This window comes from Cetorhinus maximus, chromosome 17, assembly GCF_964194155.1.
Source record: "Cetorhinus maximus chromosome 17, sCetMax3.hap1.1, whole genome shotgun sequence".
In the NCBI taxonomy this organism is placed as follows: Eukaryota; Metazoa; Chordata; class Chondrichthyes; order Lamniformes; family Cetorhinidae; genus Cetorhinus; species Cetorhinus maximus.
The window spans coordinates 40,922,952-40,944,314 of record NC_135895.1 but is presented as its reverse complement, the minus strand read 5'-3'; the positions used below and the strand labels follow the sequence as shown (position 1 = coordinate 40,944,314).

Sequence of the window (21,363 nt, the reverse complement as noted above, 5' to 3'; positions counted from 1 at the left end):
ATCATTTCCATGGCAAACTGAGTTCTTGGAATAGCTCTTGAAAATATTTCACCAAATTCATATGACTGGTAGTACAATTTGTGGTTAATTAACATTAGAATTTCCATTCTTTTACCATTCTTAATTTAATAAATTTAATGCATAAAATCTGTGATGACGGAGTAAGATGTATTTTATTTACTTAAAACAAATACTTAATAGCAAAACAGTTTCAGTTCTAGAAATTGAAATTATACGGTCAGTATACAAACCCTTTTACTAACAAACAAGCATTTGTGCAACTGGGCATGTGAATAAAGTTCTGAGAAATGGCAATAATTTGCTTCGGTACATTATCATCCTTTTTTTCATGTGATGTAATTAGTCATATGCTTGACTGACCTCAAATGAAGCCTTTTTGTGGAGCCTAAACTCCAAGTTGACCCATCTAATGAAGCTTCAAAGCTGACTTCTTTTCTTTTTCTGGTAAGTTGTCAATTTTGCATTCATCTCAATGGTGAGAATATTTTTCCATTTATGGCAACCCCTGTTAGTTAGCATCAATTATTCCAATTAAGAAACAGCAGAGGTTAAATCCTGTGCAAAACTCTTTTCTTTCCCTACCAAAGCTTCACAATAACCACATTCTCCTAACTGTATTGCTTCACCAGAATGCTAACTTTATTTTCATAATTAGCCATCATTTGGATAAGGTCATCTTGTTTTCTTCCCATTATCTTCAAAGCCATGTTCCAAAAGATCAATGACAATGTTGTAATTCACTGCACCAACCAAGATCATCAATTCCCTATCTTTACGATTATTGTACCTATTCTGTTTTATTGTTTAGTTTTTGGAGTATGTTTTATAGCAGGCTTATTCTGGAAGAATTGGTGTTAATATAGCACCTGACACATCCTCAGACAATTGCAAAGTACTTTGCATTTAATTATGTCATAGGCAATGGTGGTGGTGAATTTGCATACTGCAAGGTCCTACAAACAGTAAGTGAGATAACTGACCAGTTAATCTGTTTCAGTGGTGCTGGTTGAGGGACGAATGTTGACCAGGGCATTGTGAGGGCTCCCTGCTCATTTTTTACATGCAGGCAGACTAGCCCTTGGTTTAACAGCTCATTGAAAGAGGTCACCTCTAAAAATACAGCATTCCCTGGATACGGCCCAGAGGTGTCATCCTGGATTAAGAGATTAAGTTCTCAAATGGAGTTTGATCCCACAACGTCTAACTCCAAGACAAGCGGTGTGGTCACTGAACCAAGCTGACATATAAAACAAAAAAAAATTGCTGGAAAAACTCAGCAGGTCTGACAGCATATGAGAGCTTTCCCAATAGCTCTGTGGATAAATGCTGCATAGTTGAGGAAAGTGTCTAGGCCAGTCCCCCTGTCCCTCGTCTGTGCTGAGTTAGCACATTTTAGGGCAGTGGTATTCACTAGAAAATAATGACTGCCAATTGAGATATTGGACATTTTTAATCATGCTACATATAGAAATTTTAAAAAATACTTGTAGATTCATTGTGATTTATTCCTTCAAAAAAAGGATCTTGGTACGTAAAATACAAAAAGTGATTATGAAAGATAGACTCATTAGTAACTGTAGACAATATGCCAAGTGTGATCTAACCTAGCTTTCACTGTACATTGAGCATAATTTCTCTACTTTATAAAGCTATCTCAGAGGTCAACATTTTAAGGACCCCTGACTGCACCCCCTCCCAACCCAATTGGCATATCTCTATTCCCATTAAGAAAATGCAAGGATCTAAAATTATGCTTTGTGGTGTACTGTTGAAGTTATGCAGAACTGTAACTGGAATCTACTAGTTTTTCAAAGTGTGTGCACACAACATTTTGTTGTCCAAAATCTAGCCCTTTGTAGTTCCCATTATACTTCATCTTTTAAAGTAATCTTTCTCCATGTATTATTCCTCATATTCTTTAGATCTCACATATCTCACCTATTATCCTGTCCTCTGATAAATATATGTAGCCTCTATTCAATATTAATTTAAATATTTGGCTGATATCAGGAACTCATTATGTAACGAACTAGGGAGCAAAGCTGTGCCTTTCTAGTTGGTAGCTCAATGCATGATTTGTACTGGACTAGAAAAAAAAGACATTAAATGTTCCAAAATTTTCAGTGCTGCAGTTCATTAAGAATGTTTTGGATTGAAGGCTGAAATTATTCATTCAGATTCTACGTGAGTCACTTCAACTCTAATGTGATGGATGTGAGTGGTTTCTCAATGAGAATGCAATTAATTCAGATTGAATCTGAATGAAACTGGTACATTAAATAGCCTTCATCCCCACAACCAAGCTGAGAATTATGAAGCAGTTTCACCCTCACTAATGGAATCAGAATCCTATCACCAGTTAAGTGTACTTTGTCAGGAAGAGTTGTTTCTCTGTTTATCAAGTACACCAAACTCTTATAGTTGGGAAGTAGTAAGAGTTGAATCCTGTTATTTTCCACTGGATCTGATTAGTGCCTTTAAAAAGCAAAGTAAAACTCAAACTCTGGAGATTGTATGGTCAGTACTCTGTATATTATGAACAACCCAAGGAACATGCAGTTACTTTTATCCACCTATCATGAGATGTATGGCCTAAGTACCTGGTATCACGTTGGCACTGAAATTCATACACAATGCCGTGTATGATTGCACAATGTTCAGTGCCATTTGTAACTCCTCAGATACTGAAGCAGTCCGTGACCACATGCAGCAAGACCTGGATAACATTCAGGCTTAGGCGGATAAGAGGCAAGTAATATTTGCATCACACAAGTGCCAGGCAATGACCAACTGCAGCAAAAGAGAATCTAACCATCTCTCCATGACGTTTAACAGCATTATCATCACTGAATCCCCACCATCAATATCCTGGCAGTTACTGTTGACCAGAAACTTAACTGGAACAGCCATATGAATACTGTGGCTACAAGAGCAGGTCAGAGGCTGGGAATTCTGAGGAGAGTAACTCATTTCCTGACTCCCCAAAGCCTGTCCACCATCTACAAGGCACCATTTAGGAGTCTGATGTAATAATCTCTGCTTGCCTGGATGAGTGCAGGTCCAACAACACCCAAGAGGCTTGACATCATCCAGGACAAAGCAGTCCGCTTGCTTAGCATCCTATCCACCACCTTAACTAGTCACTCCCTCTACTATCAGTGCACAATAGCAGCAGTTTGTACCATCTACAAGATACACTTTTGCAACTCTTCAAGGCTATTTTGACAGTACTTTCCAAACCCTTGACCTCTACCATGTAGAAGGGCAATGGAAGCAAATTCATGGGAACACCATCACCTTCCAAGTTCCCCCTGACTCGGAACCATATCACCACTATTTTGCTGTCACTGGGGCAAAATCCTGGAATTCCCCCCATATCAGCACTCTGGGTATACCTACACCACATACAGTGGTTCAAGAAGGTAGCTCACCAACACCTTCTCAAGGGATGGGCAACAAATGCTGACCCATGAATGAACAGAAAAAAAATTCCTTATCTCTACATAGTGTCAGCCATGGTTCAGTGATTGGAATCTTGCTCGTGAGTGAAAAAGGTCATGGGTTCAAGTTCCACTCCAGAGACTTAAGCATACAGCCAAAGCTGTCACTGCACTGCAGTACTGAGGGAGTGCTACAATGTCAGAGGTACTGTTTTTTTTTATGAGATGTTAAACTGAGGCTCATCTGCCATCCTATGTAAAACATTCCATTGCACTTTTGATGAGGAGTATGGATGTTCTCCTTGTGTCCTTTTCTACCTGTGTCCATCAGATTCCTCCTTTAAGTTTTTGAAAACTTCTTTGACCAAGCTTTTGATCATCTGACCTAACAGCTCCTTCTGGGCTCAGTGTCATATTTGTTTAATAATGCTCCTATGAAGTGCCTTAGGATGTTTTATTATGTTAAAGGCACTAAATAAGTATAAGTTGTTGTTTCCTTGAACATTCAGGTTATTTTATACAACCATAGGAAATATTGACCCAGTTCTTCAGATCTGGATCGGAAACCTTGTGCGGAATCTTCTGCTCTGAAGTCTAGGTTCAGTGCTAGCCATGGAAGTGCAAGATGATCCCTTCTAGAGGGTGGAACAGCTGAACACATGCAGTCTTGCGCTGTTCAGCTTATTACTTATGCATCCATGTGGAGCGTGGTGAACCTTGTGGCGGCGGGGTGGGGGGGTGGGGGGGGTGCAGGAAGCCATCCTCCCTGCCGTTACCTCATGGGCTCAAAGGTCCAGGCGCCACATTTAAAGTGCACCTGGACAGCCTTCCCCCCTTACCCTGCCTCCCAGGTCCAGCCTCCCAGGTCCACTCTTCCATCTACTACCTTCCAGCCTTCGCGCAGCTTGTGCTACTAACACCCAATATGTGTGAAGTTATGAGCGGTCAAGGCGAAAGCAGCATCTACTAACCTCAAAGTCATGGAAGAAGTGAAACTTGCCAGGTGCACGCCGCTCAAATACAGTCATAAAACTGAACGTTCTAACAACCCGCTGGTGGAAGCTTAATTTCAGTGAGGTGGCCTTTTAATGAGCATGTATGACATGCTAATGCATGCAAAATGGCTTCCCGACATTGTTCATTGGAAAGCTTGACCCACCTTTAAGCCACCTTTAAAGTCCTGAGAACAAAATTCCAACAGTTCATTCTGACAACAGGAAACTTAGCTTTGGCCTCATGCCAAATTAAGCTTCCCGGCCCGCCACACTTTCCGCTGCTGGCAGAAGATTCCAATCCCGATTTCTGACCCTGACCAGGCAAAAAAATGCACATTTTCCTTCCTCCAGTTTTTCTGAGTGATCTTTCGATGGGGGATCCCTCACATCCTACTGAGTGCAGCAAACCTCATCGGGTGCAGCACAGAGAATCCGCGCAGAAGCCACATCTCCTTCTTATGGCAGTAACTGCCATTTCCCCTTAAGTAAAGAGCTACAGAAAAAAGGGATAGGATGGGTAAGGTTAGTGGGTAAGGGTGATAGGCGGGTAGGGTGGCAGGTGGGTAGTTGGGTGAGGTAGGTAGGGTGGCAGGTGGGTGAGTTGGTAGGTGGGTCAGGGGGTAGTCAGATCGGAGGCTAGTCAGGTCAGGTCGGGGAGGTATCCGGGGTCAGTGGGGGAGTCAGGTGGTGGGGGATGATCAGGTCATATTGGGTTGTGGGGGGAGTTGGGTGACGGATGCTAGTCAGGTGGGGTCGGGGAGGAGTTGGGGAGTTGGGGGGGTGTCAGTTTGAGTGATTGGGCAGGGGCGTCAGTTGTATATTTACCCAGGAGCTGGACTAGGGGCTGAATTTTCCATCCCGCGGCTGGGCATGCGCGCCCGACCTGATCGGGCGTAAAATTGCACGAGAAGATGCCAGACAAGTGTCCCAACGTCATCGCGCACTCGCGCGATATTTTGCTCGGCAGCCATGCAGAAAAGTCAGAAACACTTCCGCCAACAATTAAAAGGGCAATTAATCCCATAAATAGGGCAATTGTCTCCGATTTTTCGCAGCCTGCCCAACCTTACAGTTGGCGGACGGGTGAATCGGCCAGGCAGCCTTTGCATTTTTCATTAAACCTCATCCAAAGGTGGGATGAAATTTCCATTATGAAATAAAATTAAAATAAATATCTGTGGACAGCACTTTTATCAGCTTTATTTTCAGGTGATTGATTATGATGATGCATGGACATTGTTTTGCAGCTTTTTAAACCTTTATTTTAGCATTTTCAGGTCTGCAGCTCCCTGAGGCAGTTGCCTGCCTTCAGGGAGCTTTCTCACAGCGCTCACCTGCGCCTGTGAAAATGTCATCACCCACCCTCTTCCTGCCCCCAACCCCGGCAGCTCTGAGCTTTTCAGCATGTGTTTCACGCTGGCTGGCCATTAATTGACCAGCCAGTGTGAAGTTGCGGCTGGGGGCCAATCAGGGTTGGGTGCCCATTTCCTGACTGCTCCCGGACCCGCCAATCACACGCGCTTGCCAAAAGTAAAATTCAGGCCTAGGATTTTTCTGTCTAACATTTCCTGGATAACTGTTCAGGTAAGTAAGTTGGAACCCTCTGATGTCTCCGACTCTAACTCAGAGTTGGACATTTTTTCAGAGGGTCCCAGGGAACAGGAAATTGCCCATCAGAAGCTCAAACTTCCAGGGCAATTCCCATGGACTCCTTGCATTGGGGCTTCTGAAGGGTCCCATAATGCACCTTCCTGGGTATCTCCAGTCTCCAATTACCCAGAGACTGGAAGATCTGGGACATCATGTATTATTTCTAAAATGCACTCCCTTGACTGCTCTGATCATCATGTTGTTTAAACGACTCATCGACTAATGCCAGCATGACATTATTTTTAGTACTTGCTGCCTCTGATCCTGGCTCAGGCTGGGTCTAAAAATTAAGCCTTACCGTTTCAGGGGAATATTTGCAATGTGTTTTGTGCAGTGGCAGAAACATTCATTTGAGCCACTTTACATGTATCCAGGATGTATGGCCGTTCTGTAGCCAGTGCAAAACAATTCTCTGTGTATATATGTAGTGTCTGAAGTTATTCACCTGAAGATGCAGCACCTTTGATCGTACTTTTCCTTCCCCCACCCTACCCCGCCATTGTATAGCTTTTATCACCTGGTGCAGGCAGAGAGACAGCACTTAGAGGACCTCCTTAGCCCATGCTACAAGGTGACCTTGGAGTCTGACCATGTGATGTTCATCGGTTCACCATAAGCTTTCTGCAAACAGGGGGCAGTGCAGGATATCTAACACTTTGACAGGAATTTCCAAGTTCTCATTTAATTTTGCTGATGTGCATTTTTATTTTTGACAGGGTTTTCCTTATTTAATAATACTCTCCTTCCTGAGAGGAGAAAGAAAAAATGTTAACCGTGCATGATGTGGTGTGCAGGGAATTAAGTAGTTAATTTCAGATTGAGAGAAAATGCTATTCAGCTGTCACAAGCAGCTAAAAATATAAGCCTTTTATCGACTAATTGGTAACAATTTGATCTTGTACAGTGCATTCATACAGAAAGCTCCTCATTTGTCTAAACTGTATTCATAACATCTGCAATATGCAGACTGCCAGGTGTTAAGAGATATCAGGGATTCATTAAGCTAGGATTAAGTTAAATAGATAGAGACCTAATAATCCAATCAGAAACTGCCTAACACTGGAATGAACAATACCTAGAGATTTATCCAAACCCAACTCTGGGCGATGATGTCATCACAAGATACTTTTGAAGGAATAATCTTTAAAGGGGATTAAGTAGATGCAGATTGTTACCGTGATAAACTGCCTCCCTGTTGTACTTCATTACTCTTTAGTTTGGAGATGCCAAGTAGGATTTGGGATCAGAGGCAGTGGAGCAGAAAACATGTACAGGTCATCAGTATTTCTTGAATTCCTATTTCCAGTGAAGCAGTTTAAATACACTATATAGTGATGCTGTATGAAAGCTCTTGTTAATTGTGGCTAAATCATGCTGAGTTTCATCAGCATCAAAACAAATTCTTAACTGCATCAGACAGGAGCAGTAAGTCCTGCTAACTTCCATATCAGTAATATGCTGAGCCAGGTCACATTTCTCTAATTGATGTGCTTACTACTTTGTTCCCTGTTTAGAATGATTTACGAATTCCCCTTTCAGTCACTGCCATTATCTTAGAGGCTGTGATAATAAATTGTGCAGTTATAGTTTAATAATTGCACTCAACAGCACTTACCTTTCATGTGATTGTGCCATCCATAGACTCCCTCCCACCCTCTGTAACAACAAGGAATTAGCCTTGTAGTTTTCACACATGGGAGGCAGTCTTAAAGAAGGTAAACTCTTCTGAGTACCTTATAACATGTTTATAAATCAGCCAAGAGAACACAAAGGAAAGCTACCATGGGAACAGCATGCTATCTGTCAGAGCACAAATACTAGGTGCCTCCTCGTGAGTGTATATTCTGGGGACTGTAAAGGGTGCTCATGATTAATTATGTGAAATTTATAAACATATTTACTGTGACTTGGGAATGCAATTAAATGTTAAAAGAAGGCTTTGGTGTCAGGATAAGTATTTATCCCTAGATAAGCCACAACTAATCAGTTCTTTCTAAGAAAATCAATTCATTTGAACAATGCCATTTCCAAGCATTCAGCTGTGTAGAGGGGCAGATTTAAAAGTGTGATGTAGACCATGGAGGTTTTTCTCAGAGTATGTTTGATTCTATAGATTCCTATCATACAGACTTGAAGCTCTTTTGATGCTGCTTCGTTACACCTTTGTGAAAGATTAATACAACAACCATATCTGTGAAATCTGATTGAGATGATAGTCCAGCATTAAATCAACTCTATCAAAACCAGTGGTGTATAGCAGTGATATGAGTGTTTAGCATAACCTACCAAAAAAGAGATTCCATTTCTAGACAGATACAGACTTTGTAAAGCACCAGTACTGCCAACTGGATGTCGGCCTTGGCTCAGTGCTAGCCTTCTTACCTTTGAGGCAGTAGATTGTCGGGTCAAGCCTCATTCCAGATACTAGACCACATAACCTAGGATAACATGCTGAGGGAGTGCAGCGCTATCTGGGGCGCTGTCTTACAAATGAGGTGTTAAACTGAGTCCCTCTCCGGTGGGTGTAAAATATCACACATCATTGAAAAAGCAGAAGAGTTCTCTCTGTGTCCTAGCCAATTGTTATCCCTCAACTACATCTGAAACAAATGATTAGGTCATTTATTTCATTTCTGTTTGTGGGACCTTGCTGTATTGGCTGCTATATTTTCTACATTAATTGAGCACTTTGGGATGTGCTGAGATCATTAAATATAAATGTAACTTCTTTCTTTAGAGTTTTCTTTTCCAAAGAAAAATACGAACTTTGCACCTTAATTTTCCCTTGTGTAGTTTTAGATGTGATTGCCATGTGAAGGAGCTGAATTACTGAATTAGCCAAAGGGAGTTTGAGCCAGTAAAAGCTAAATAACTCAATGATGAGTGAGTGCTGGGGCAGAATTTTGCCCTCGTTGGGCAGGCTCGGCGGGGGTGGGTGGGAGCGGTAGGGAAGCCACCAGCGATCAGGGCCGGACCACGATTTCACGCTGGTGGGCCAATTAAAGCCCACCCAGCGTGAAACATGTGCTGCAGCGCTCAGCGCCGCCTGTGTGGGGGTGGGGGGAGAGGGCGAGCGGGGACCTTCATGCATGCACGCAAGTGCGCGCAGGTAAAGCTCCCTAAGGCATAGAGCTACCTCAGGGAGATGAAAATATAAAAAATTAAAAATAAAACATTTTAAGGTGTTAAAAAAACATGCAGCCTCGTATGACTCTGGGGCATGTTAGAAATTAGTGTGAATTAAAAAAAATTTTTTTCAATGACAAATTGAAACCTCATCCCACCTGTGGATGAGGTTTCGCAAAGAATGCAAGAGCCGCTTAGCCCTTTTGATTGCTCGCCAACTGTAAGGTTGGACGGGCAGCGAAAAATTTAATTCAGTTAGATTGTTAATGGCCTTAACATGTCTTTTAATTGACGGTGGGCACACTGCCAACTCCCGTGCGCGCCCGCCAACCGAAATATCGCGCAAGTGCGCGATGACGTCGGGGTGCTCGCCTGATGTCATTGCGCGTCATTTTATGCTCATTCGGGTCAGGCACATGCCCAGCCGACAAGCAGAAAATTCTGCCCCTGATGATTTTGTCACCAGAATTGGCTTGGAGACTTGCTAAACTCAGCAGTGCGAGGGAACCTAACTAAATATGCACAAGTTAAAACACCACCATGTTCGTGAATATATTTCTGTGGATCTAATTTACTTTCCTCACTGAGTATATCGACTGCAAAGCTATCGACTTCAAAGCAATTGCCCAATAGACATGGGGACAGTTTTGAAGAGAAAGTCTTGTATTATATACTACTTAGAGAATTTTCAAGTAATTAATTGCAAGTATAATTTTGCAATAAACTTGCAGAAATGAAATAACAGTTCAGTGCAAGTATTGTCATATATTAATGACTTGAAGTTTATTTTCTGTTAACTGCTGCACTGACAGCCCTGGTCAGCAGAAAAAAAGTCCATAATTTAAATTAAAACTACTGAATAATGATGACACAAATATTTAAAAGAATTAGTTCAGGATTGAGGTGGCTTCCAAACCAGTGGAACTTCTCTGATCTGATGTATGATGCCACCTGTACCCTTCAATGGGAGGCTGAGCATTAAGATTCACAGGTCACTAATATTCTCTATGTAAGCCATTTGAAACCTTGTATGAAATCCAATCCTGTAACCTCCCCCAGGTGTCCACTGTTCTCAAAATAACAAATTCAGAATCCGCTATTTCACCTATAATGTGAAGTAGCATCAGATAGTGACAACAGATTATCTTTGCTCGTAGCATATGTATTTCCCCCCGAATACTGCGTTTGTTATCTTGAAGGACAATTTCTGAAAGATAGTGCCCTCAAAATGGTTCCTGCAACTACATGTTGGGACATTAACTTCTGTTTTTTAGATTCTATTAAGTATATCTGAAAGAAATTAGATAAGCCAGTACTGTTTGCTAATGGATTTATATGTCTGGAAAAGTCATCATAGAGTACACCCAAGCACTAGAAACAATTAACATGAGGCATCGCTTCGCCAGCACATATGCTAAAATTGGAACGATACAGAGAAGATTAGCATGGCCCCTGCACAAGGATGACACGCAAATTTGTGAAGCGTTCCATATTAAAAAAAACATAATCTAACCAAGACAGCCTGAGCATAGACAGTACTTGTTAGATACCACAAGTGGATATTGCAATGCCTCATCAAAACCGTTGACCTAAATAGCTTATTTATGCATTATTGAGTTTACTCTTAATTGTTTGAGTTAAGTGCCCGTTTCTCAGATTGATTCCTCAAGGCAAGACTGTAGTTCAAAGGGTTTTATGGTTGGAAAGCTTGCCACCTTTTCTTTAATGACCTGACAGCAACAGACACAGACTTGACATGACTCCATAGCAAAGTTTACATGATTTCAAGGAAGTTTTAGCAGTAGGAATCAAGCAGCTACTCCTTTGTTTATCTTTCGTTGAAAAAAATCTGCAAAGAAAACCATTCAAGGGAATGGAGCTGATGGGATTGTCTGATTAACCCTTTCAGAGTTGGTTCAAAGCTGCTTTGTTACTGACTTCAATAACTCCTGTTTCTGCTTGCTGCTGTAAATACTTCAACCTGTGAATCAAGCTGTTTGGTAGTGTCATACATTATGGAAGTATCTGGCCTGATAATTACGAATCATCTTTTGAAGTGATGTGCCTGTTATGGAAATTGTAAATGTAACCAGAGACAATAAACTTGTCTATTGTTTACCCAGGGCAGACTAGCCCTGCTTTTTGCACATGGTCTTGCATCAGCTCATGGGAGGCTTAGGCTTACTTATGGGAGCTAACTTCAGTGTCAACCACAAGAGAAAATATCAGAAAAAGTTCAAATTGCAGCAATATTGTTGCAGTTCAGATCGTGTGGCACAGTAGAATGCTAGATCAAATCACATTATCCTACAATGGCTTATTGCCTTTTGCATCTACCATAATATGATAATAAAGTTCAGAACAAAAAAATGTTGACAAAAGGAACAAAACAAAAACACACCTATATGCCTCAACTTAATGGCCTAAATCTTCCATGGAGTAGCAATCATTGTTGGAATGCCACTCCGCCCCTATTTACTTCCCTTGGACCGAAGTTTTGCATTTCTCACCTGGACTTTCAAACCAGGCCTCCTCAGAAACGCAGAGCGCACCCGTTCTGGGAGTACTTCCTTCGTAGGGCAGGTTTGTTGGGGGGTGCCAACCCACGCCCCCTTTTTATGGCGCTAGCTGCCATATTCCAGTAAATTTAAATGTCCCAAAGTCACTTTGAGAAGCTATGGAGAGAAGGTAAATGTATAAGGTAAGTAGGTGAGGGTGTAGGGTGGCAGGAGGGTGGTTGAGGTGGTAGGGTGGCAGGTGGGTGAGTGAGAGGGTAGGGTGGCATGTGGGCAGGTGAGGGGATAAGGGGGTAGGGTGGCAGGTAAGTGGGTGAGGATGGGTTGGGGTAGTTGGGTTGAGGGAGGGTTCGTCAGATCAGGAGGTAGTCGGGTGGTCAGGGGTTAGTCAGTTGGTTGGGGATTGTTTGGAGGGTAGTCGGGGAGCCCAGTGGAGAATCAGAGGTGCGGGGGTTGATAGTCTGGGAGTCAGTAGTATAGTTACCCAGGAGTTAGAACTGGTTTTAATTCTTCTAACTTTTCTGGGTAACTATTCTGGTAAGTGAGTCAGAACCATCCGCCTCTCTGACTCTTAATTCAGAAGGTTTCGGAGGGTTTCAGACACAAGGGAATTGCCCATTGGAAGTCCAAACTACCCAGACATTTCCCACATAGTCAGTACTTGGGGACTTCCAAGGGGTACCCCAGCGCATCTCGTGGGGTATGTCCAGGGTACGACCATGCAGAGAAAAGAAGATCTGGACCAATGTGCATAAATTACACAGAGAAAATGGGCTGACATGTGTTACATGGCAGTTGTACATCTCGACAAGCTTCTCAAAATTCACCCTCAGTTTATAACACCATGGATGCCTTGATATTTCAGTGGCGAATTTCTTCTATATTTCACCATTCAAGATATTCAAATACCTTTGGAGGTTCTCTATAATAAAAATAAAATTAATCATTTAAAAAAATAAACATGTGTCAGCAGATTTAGCAACAAGTATCCAGTCCTGGGGATCAATATCAGCTGGATCCCTCAGCTGGAATACAAGCTTATATTTCATTAGGGGTCACGGTTTAAAATTAAGCAGTTGCTCATTTAAAACAGAGATGAGGTGAAATCTTTTCACTCCAAATGCTGTGAGTCTTTGGAACTCTCTTCCTGAAAAGGGTAAAAGCAGAGTCTTTGAATATGTTTAAGGCGGATGTGGATAGATTCCACAAGGGGTGATAGGTTATCGGGGGTAGGGACATGAGCTGGGACATGTCCTTAAATTTTTTCAAAAATTTTTATTCAATTTATAAACGCTTCATGAAACCTTATCTCGTCCGTGGATGAGGGTTCATGAAAAATGCGAAGACCCCCGCCTGGGCTCTTCGCCTGCCCACCAACCTTAAGGTTGGACGGGCAGCATTCCTCACAACTTTAATTACTTTGCTAATGGCCTTAATAAGCCTTTGTCAGTTCGGCGGACACTGCTGAACTCAGATCAGCAAAATCAGTTTCAGAAACAATTGAAAGGGACTAACAGTTGGCTGCTGTATGATTTAAACAAACATTTTTGAAGTCTTTCTAATTATTATCGCATCATTTATGTCCGTGCTTATTGACTTTTTCAATATGATTGTAGTTAGGTTAATTAAGCTTCTCACTAAGAGTATTTTCTTCCTACTTTAACATAATGCAAAGGGGTGCAAACTATCATGAGGTTTTCTGTATTCTAAACTGAGCGAAGTCATTTTTGTAAAAGAGAATGTGACTCACAAAAAGTCAATTGAATTTGGTTAAAATGGCAACATCTTAAAATTGGATTCTTGTCATTTATAATGTATTGAGAAAAAAATGACCAACCATTACAAAGATACAGGTTTTTAAAAAAGTATAACAGAACCTGTAAATCTATTCTGCCCTTTTAGCCAGATTTGTTTAAAGAGAAAGCATTAATGATGTGTTGAAAGGTGTTGTCTGTTGCATGTTCAGCAGGTCATAAGAAGAGGTTCTGAGTCTAATGGTTGAACATTAAATGTTTATTACTATGTATATCTATACAGGGTTTAGCCCAAGCTGTGAGCTAACTCCATGCTTGCTTCTACACAGGTCTCTGTCCAGTCCACAACTGACTCTAGCCTTAGGTCATGTGTCTCTTTACATCACACTGTGGGCAGTACTGTGTCTCAATCTCGCATTAACCCTTGCTATGCAAGATATCTTTATTCTACACTGCCTTTATGTTTATTCTGGTGTGATGGATGTCAACAATTACATATCTATTGCCCATTCCTAAGCTTAGGGTAATCACTGAGCATGGTAGAGTGAAGAAGTGGAGTTAACATTAATAATTATATATTTGCTTCAGTTTAAGCAGTGTAACTTCACATGTCATTTCTTGTATTAATGCCTGGAATTCTTGTACATGAAGTTGTTCAAACCATCAGCAAATGACATAAGATTTTTGGAGTGCACTTTCCAGTAGGAATCGCAGGATAGTTTGTGATGTTCTCCCTTATCAAATAGCCTGCCAACTGTTTCCTGTCTAGTCCTGTACTTGACAAATAACCAGTTGAACAAAATGGAGGAGTGCTCTCATTGTCCAATGGAACTGTACCTTTGCATTGGCAGTGTATTGGGAAATAAGGGAAAATAGCTCAAATTGAAATTGAGGGTTTCTGCAATTTCAGACTTCCTAGGAATTTTGAAATTGGACATATATTGTGAAGCAATAGAAAGTGCATGTTGAGGGCTTTCTTGTTCCTAATCTCACTGTTACCCCACTTTCCCCTTTACAAAATAAGGCAGTAGAAGAGAAACACAATAACATTTTATGTGTGTGATATAGAGAAAGACATAACAGAATGCCCGTTTTAGAATATTAGAAATATATACATTGCAGCATCTGCTTTGTTCAACATTCACCTGAATGATGCAGCATATAATAGAGAATCTTGAGGAAGTACAAGACCTTTGTGCAAAATTGTTACAGAAAAAAAAACCCTTCCAGACATGTGCTAGCATCTTGCAATGCCTAGCATTTGCATGCTAACTTGCAACAGTTTCTGTCTTTCTGAGAGTGGAATTATGGCAGCTCTTATGGTTGGTTTAACCCTTAACTGCCCTGAATAAAAAGAAATCCTATACAGTAAATGCTAGAACAGGGAGTATCACTTTAAGAGAATGTCATTTCCAACCCGAGGTCATTTAAGAATTCCTATAAATGGAACAATTGTACTGAATGGCTGATTGAATCAATCTTGTACATTAAAATAAAAGCAAAATATTGCGCATGCTAGAAATCTGAAATAAAAGCAGAAAGTGCTGGAAAAACTCAGCAGGTCTAGCATTTTTTTATTTCAGCTTTGTACATTATTTGAAAGACAAAAAAAGGCAACTATTCTTAGTAATAGGATCATTGAGACAGTTGTAGTTTTGTGGGACATTAATTAAATATTCAATTAAACTGTAGATCACATGTCAACTCACCGAAGTTTTGCTTCATAATAATGCAGAATCTCAAGTGTAACTGTGGATTAAGCCAACAAGTTTAAGCACAAATAAACATTGTTATCAGAAGTGGTGTAGGACCAACCTGAAGTAGTCTCTCATCTCTATAAATGGCGAGTCTAGCTGGTGTGAGGCCATTTCTTAAACATTACAATTTTTACGTCATGATTAAAGAAAGATAGGCCCCTCCAGTCGCAACTGCTGGATCTCTCTACAAATGCAAAATTGTGTATTATGCCTATAAACGTGCAACTTAGGTATTCAAACTTAAGATCCTACAAACCATTGTGCAGACAGCATATATTATGACAAGGGGTGGGGGATGGAAACCTTTTAATTTTTAAAATGTCAGAAGGTCAATCCTTTTCTTAGATCATTCAGTAGCATTGGGCATCTGCTTATGTTCAAATAGGAGTGCACTTGGCCTCTTTTTTTCCCAAGCTCAATATAATATGCGTTAATTTATTTGGTGCTTGTATCAATTCAATGGAAGTGATGCAGGAACGGGAGTAGGCCATTCAGTATCACTGTTGAAATTTCAGTGCAGATTTTAAGTATATTTTTGCCTTCTTCATCTATGCCCTAGGTTTATCTTTTCGTTTAGAGTGCAATATGGCAACATTTGGAGTTTCTATACAAAGGATGGCGAATATTGTTTTCTGTCACTAGCTGCAAATTCTTGAGAAATTTCACTGATTGCACCAAGAAAGCAGAAAATATTCCTACTTGCAATTTTAATCTCAAATGTGTTCCTGGATTGGAAAAAAATGTTCAAAACTGTTGATGACTGAAGAAAACTATTTTCTAACTGAGCCCTTTAAATCTGAGAATAGCAAATAAAATCAAATAAGATTCATTTATATCTTTTGAGGTTGTAATGTAACACATTTTAACTAGTGGTGAATTTATTTTCACTGGATCTTCTTGTCAGAGTTTGAGCGATCCACCTCCATGACAATAAATGTAGTGGAAGCACCAATTCTCTTTCAGAAATTTTTAAAACTCACAGCTTCTTTCACGTACTTCTATTTCAACAACACATAGCTTGGTTTCAGTCTTGGCTCAGTGGTCGCATTCTCACCTCTGTTTCAGAGGAAGTGCGATCAAACCCCACTCCATAGACTTAAGTGTATAATCTATGCTGACACTCCAGTGAGGTGCTGAGAGTGTGCTACACTGTTAGAGGTGCTGCCTTTTGGATAAAACATTGAACTAAAGTCCTGGCTGTCTACCAGGTGGATGACAAGATGCCATAGCGCGATTTGAAGACAAATCGTTCACCCCGTGTACCAAGCAACATTTACCCTTAACCATCAACACTATAACAGATTATCTAGTTACTTATCCCATTGTTCTTCTAAATTGGCTTACATTACAACAGTGACTAGGCTTCAAAAAATGCTTCATTTCCTTTGAAGTGCTTTGGGATGGCCTAATGTAAAAGGCATTATATAAATGTGAATTTGTTCCTTCTTTACACATTGAAGTTAGATACATTACTCTTCAGCCACTGCTGAATCTAGGCTTTCCCAGGGTTTTGCAGCATATGGTTTAGTGTGACTTTTGTGGGATTAGCCTGAAGAAATCAAAGCTGGAATCAAATGTATCAAATTGGCTAAGAAAATGTGTATTGTTTTTACTGCTGATTTACAGTATAACAATGTTATGTAAAATTATTTACATCTTTGTGCATAAAGGCACACTTTCCAGCATTGCTTGAGATGACCAATCTGTATAGAAATGGAAGGCCGCGCGGTTGGAGGGCTGTTTTGTTATAGTATGAGTGATACTGTACAAACTGGTGTCGAGGAAGTCTTCTGGTGTTAGTCTGATTGATATTTATCCCTTCCCTCAAGCTGTCCCATAAAGTGGGAATGTAGAATTCCTGACTTTGTTTCTGCATTACAGTTCATCTAAAGGCACTGGGGTTGTGGGGAGAGAATAGTGGGGATGGTGGGGAGGTAGCGGAAGGAGAATCTAATTTAGGCGTTGGAAGAGACTGTCTGGGACCCCCTCACTTATAGAATGCATAGTCCCTTAACTGTAGGTTCCTGTAACATCCCACCTTGTGTCACAGGCAGGAAAGTTGATCAGCAGAGGCTACTGGTACCGGGAGGTGCTGGAAAGAATTTAAATGTGTTTCTAGCAGTTTCCTTTGTCAATGGGCTTCATTGAACACTTATTAAAAATGCTGCTTCAGGGGTCACACCCTGCATCTCTAGCTTTGAGGGTTAGCATTTCTGTGCATTACTGAAAGGAGTGCTGCTCTATTGGAGGTGCCATCTTTCAAATGAGACATTAAATCAATGCCCTACCTGCCCCCTCAGATGGGCATGAAAAATCCCTTGCAACGATTTTGAAGAAGAGCAGGGGAATTATCCCTAGAGTCCTGACCAATATTTACCCTCATCAAACACCACATAAACACTCCCACCAAGTAAATAAACAGCAACAAATGCTGTTCCTATGAGTATTTTAATGCTTAATAAATGAAGGTGGAAAATTGAAAGTATTGGCCAATTTTATTATCGCATTGAGATATAACTGAAAAGAAAATGCAAGTAATAGTGTAACTACAGAGGATGCTACATTGTGCTAAATCATCACATTATGCATCAACAACTTCAACCAGTTGTGCATTGTCTTATGAGTTGTCAGCCTTTCTAAACCTGATCAACAGCTTTTCCAAGTTTGTAGGTTGGTGTTAGAAATTTAGGGTCTTAAATTTGCCTTAGACCTTCCATAAGCAATCTGAATATCTTACAAAAAGTGCTGTTGCCATACTGGCCAATATCCACTACACAATAATGTAACCTAGGGATGTAACAATAGTCCTCATGTGATCTGACCTGGATAATGGTCATATATGTTCTTCAATCCTTTCTAATTTGGATGGGGAAAAAGCTTTGCAAGAACAGACATAGCAACTTTTATGATTGAACTTGCGTAGTTCAATCGGTACAACTTAGCTTTGCCTCATTAATGCAAAGTAATGAACACACTGCACTTTCCCCACATCAATGGATCAGCTTAATTGACTCCTTCCAGGGATCTGCTGAGGATATAGTCAGCTGCCCACAAATGCATCACACAGGTGACCAATGCCATATCTGCAAAGGCAGGCAATTATGTACACTTTGTCACCGATGATGCCAGTAACAATGAGCGGGTGCTCAGGTTTGCAGTTCGCCCTTCAACACGTACCAGCCACGGTCTCCAAAATGGTCATATTGTTTTTGGCTCTGTAAATCCTTGCACAGCAATAAGGTTTGGATTTTCAGGAGGAGCAAGGTGCCTTTAATTGCCAACCAGAAAAGAGCTATTTATGCCTACCCTCTGTTTCATGTTAGCTAGCCAATCTTCTATCCATGCCATTATGTTACCCCCTACAACAACTCCTTTATTCAAAAAGGGAGGGAGGCTGAAAGCAGGAAATTACAGGCCAGTTAGCTTAACATCCGTCATAGGGAAAATGTTAGAAGCTGCTATTAAATGCATTATAACAGGGCACTTAGAAAAATTCACGGTAATCAGGCAGAGTCAACGTGGTAGTGTGAGAGGGAAATCGTGTTTAACCAATTTATTGGAGTTCTTTGAAAAAGTAACATGCTGTGGATAATGGGGAACCAGTGGATGTACTGTTTCATATTTTCAGAAGGCATTTGATCAGGTAAGACATCAAAGGTTATTGCAAAAAATAAAAGCTCATGTTATAGGGGGTAACATAATGGCATGGAAAGAAGATTGGTTAGCTAACATGAAACAGAGGGTAGGCATAAATGGCTCTTTTCTGGTTGGTAAGATGTAACCACTGGTGTGCCACAGGGATCAGAGCTGCGGTGTCAACTTTTTACAATTTATATAAATGACTTGGATGAAGGGACCAAAGGTATGGTTGCTAAATTTGCTGACGACACAAAGTTAGGTAGGATAGTAAGATGTGAAGAAGACAAGGAGGCTACAAAGGGATATATATAGGTTAAGTGAATGGGCAAAGACCTGGCAAATGAGTATAATGTGGGAAAGTGTGAAATTGTCCATTTTGGCAGGAAAAATAAAAAAGAAGCATATCATCTAAATGGTGAGTGATTGCAAAGCTCTGAGATGCAGAGGAATCTATAGGTCTGAGTTCATGAATTGCAAAAGGCTGGTATGCAGGTACAGCAAGTAATTAGGAAAGCTAGTAGAATATTATCATTTATTGTGAGGGGAATTGAATATAAAAGTAGGGAGGTTATGCTTCAGTTATACAGGGCATTCGTGTGACCACATCTGGAGTACTGTGTAAAGTATTGGTCTCTTTATTTAAGGAAGGATGTAAATGTGTTGGAAGCAGTTCAGAGAAGGTTTACTAAATTAATACCTGGATTGCATGGGTTGTCTTATGAGGAAACGTTGGACAGGCTAGACTTGTATCCACTGGAGTTTAGAAGAGTAAGAGACGACTTGGTTGAAACATATAAGATCCTGAGGAGTCTTGACAGGGTTACTGTGGAGAGGATGTTTCCTCTTGGGGGAAATCTAATGGGGTAATACACACATCAAGATGTAGTTGAATGTGCCTCTAAACTCGACTTTCTTGCTCCGATTAGATCAGTAAACTACTTTCAGTACTGAATTTAGGAGCGTGGCACCATGCTCCTGCTGCTCACCTCCTGAACAACCTCTAACCACAGCTTCTTGCTTTCAGTGGCATGCCTCTTCTTCCCATTATTTGGGACAAATACCTCCCTGTGGGCCCTTAAAGATTAGCAGCATCAAATCCAGGGAGACATTAGTAAAGGGAGGCATAGACTTGGCACATTGGGATTTCATTAGAACGGTCACTGCTTTTGTTCCCCCGCATCCAGAATCCACCAACTGTCATCTTTGCAGTGTCCCTTTAAATTGTGGAGTTGAAATCGACTCATCCGGATCGTTACGCCCACTCACGCTAATTGTTTGGGAAACCTGGAAGTCAGATTCAAATGCAATGTTATTGTTGTTGGCATCCTTCCATCTATGAGAGATGATGGCCATGCAGCAAACAATCCATTTAGGTGGGTGTTGGGGGGGGGATCTTCATTTAGTGTACCTTTGCTGATGGCTGAGAAGGCCAGTCTTTGAGGGGCAGGTTCTGCCGCACATGAAGCTGACAAGTGATGTTGCGGGTTGTTGTTTTCAACATTGGTGCCTGTTACCAAGTTTTTGCAGCCACTGGTTGTCATGGTGCCCAGCAGCCCACAGGAGATGTCACCATTTCCCTCTTTCACTAGCTAGAGACTCCCAGGTGCGATAGTCAATGTTTAGCGTCTTCCTGTCAGGCAGCATCCTTGAAGCGGAACCTTGGACGCCCCACTGGTCATGTGGCTGTAGCTACCTCACCATACAGCAAGTCCTTGGGCATGTGACCGTCTTCCATCCTGCAGACCTGCCTGATCCACCGAAGCTGCCTCAGTTTGATTAGTGTCAACACACTTCGAATGCAATGACTAGGTTAAAAAATCACTGACAGATGCTGTGCACTTACTTATGAGTTTCCTGACTGCCACTGTAGCACTGCCACCCACTCCCCCTCCCCCCACACTTTGCCTGTGCTGCTTCCAATATGTTGGCTCATTAAAATTCTCCCAAAGAACTCTCATCTCCACTCAGCTGGGCAACATCTAAATGATCTGCTACTTTCTTCTGAGCCTGGCCAGAGCTTGGCCTCGCGCCTTTTTGTTCAAAACCAGACTTTGTTTTTTAAAAGGAAACTCGACTGCCTCAGTGTCACTATATTTTTACACAATCCATTAGGAGGACTGATGCCAGACCCTTGCTGATTGCCTGAGCCTTGGTGTCTACCAGCCCTATGAGTGTGAGGAGTTTATCAAGTGCCAAGTCAGGCTAACAAATTACTTATTATTTATAGTCTGTGAGCAAACAACATTTATTAACATATTAGCCACCTGTTGGCCAAGTACTTATTTTTTTCGAATGTTGTATGAATTAAGTTTGCTTTAAAGACTCACCATTTGAAATCCAAATCTTTCCTTTGGAAAAATAGTTTAAAAATGCTGACATGTGACAGTTGGTGTGCGTTACCTTTCAGTTCACCCGAATTTAATGCGTGGGCAACATCCCGATTTGTTTCAAATCAGCGTACATTA

The 21,363-nt window shown here is 41.1% G+C and overlaps 1 protein-coding gene and 1 non-coding gene across 3 annotated transcripts in view; both read left to right on the top strand.

Moving 5' to 3' along the window:
- The window catches only part of pik3r3b (phosphoinositide-3-kinase, regulatory subunit 3b (gamma)), a 614,009-nt gene that overhangs the window by 499,978 nt on the left and 92,668 nt on the right, over positions 1–21,363 (top strand). The window lies entirely within an intron of this gene.
- On the top strand, positions 10,627–10,729 carry LOC144692850 (U6 spliceosomal RNA). Its single transcript, XR_013579407.1, has one exon. It is a non-coding gene; the product is annotated as a U6 spliceosomal RNA (small nuclear RNA).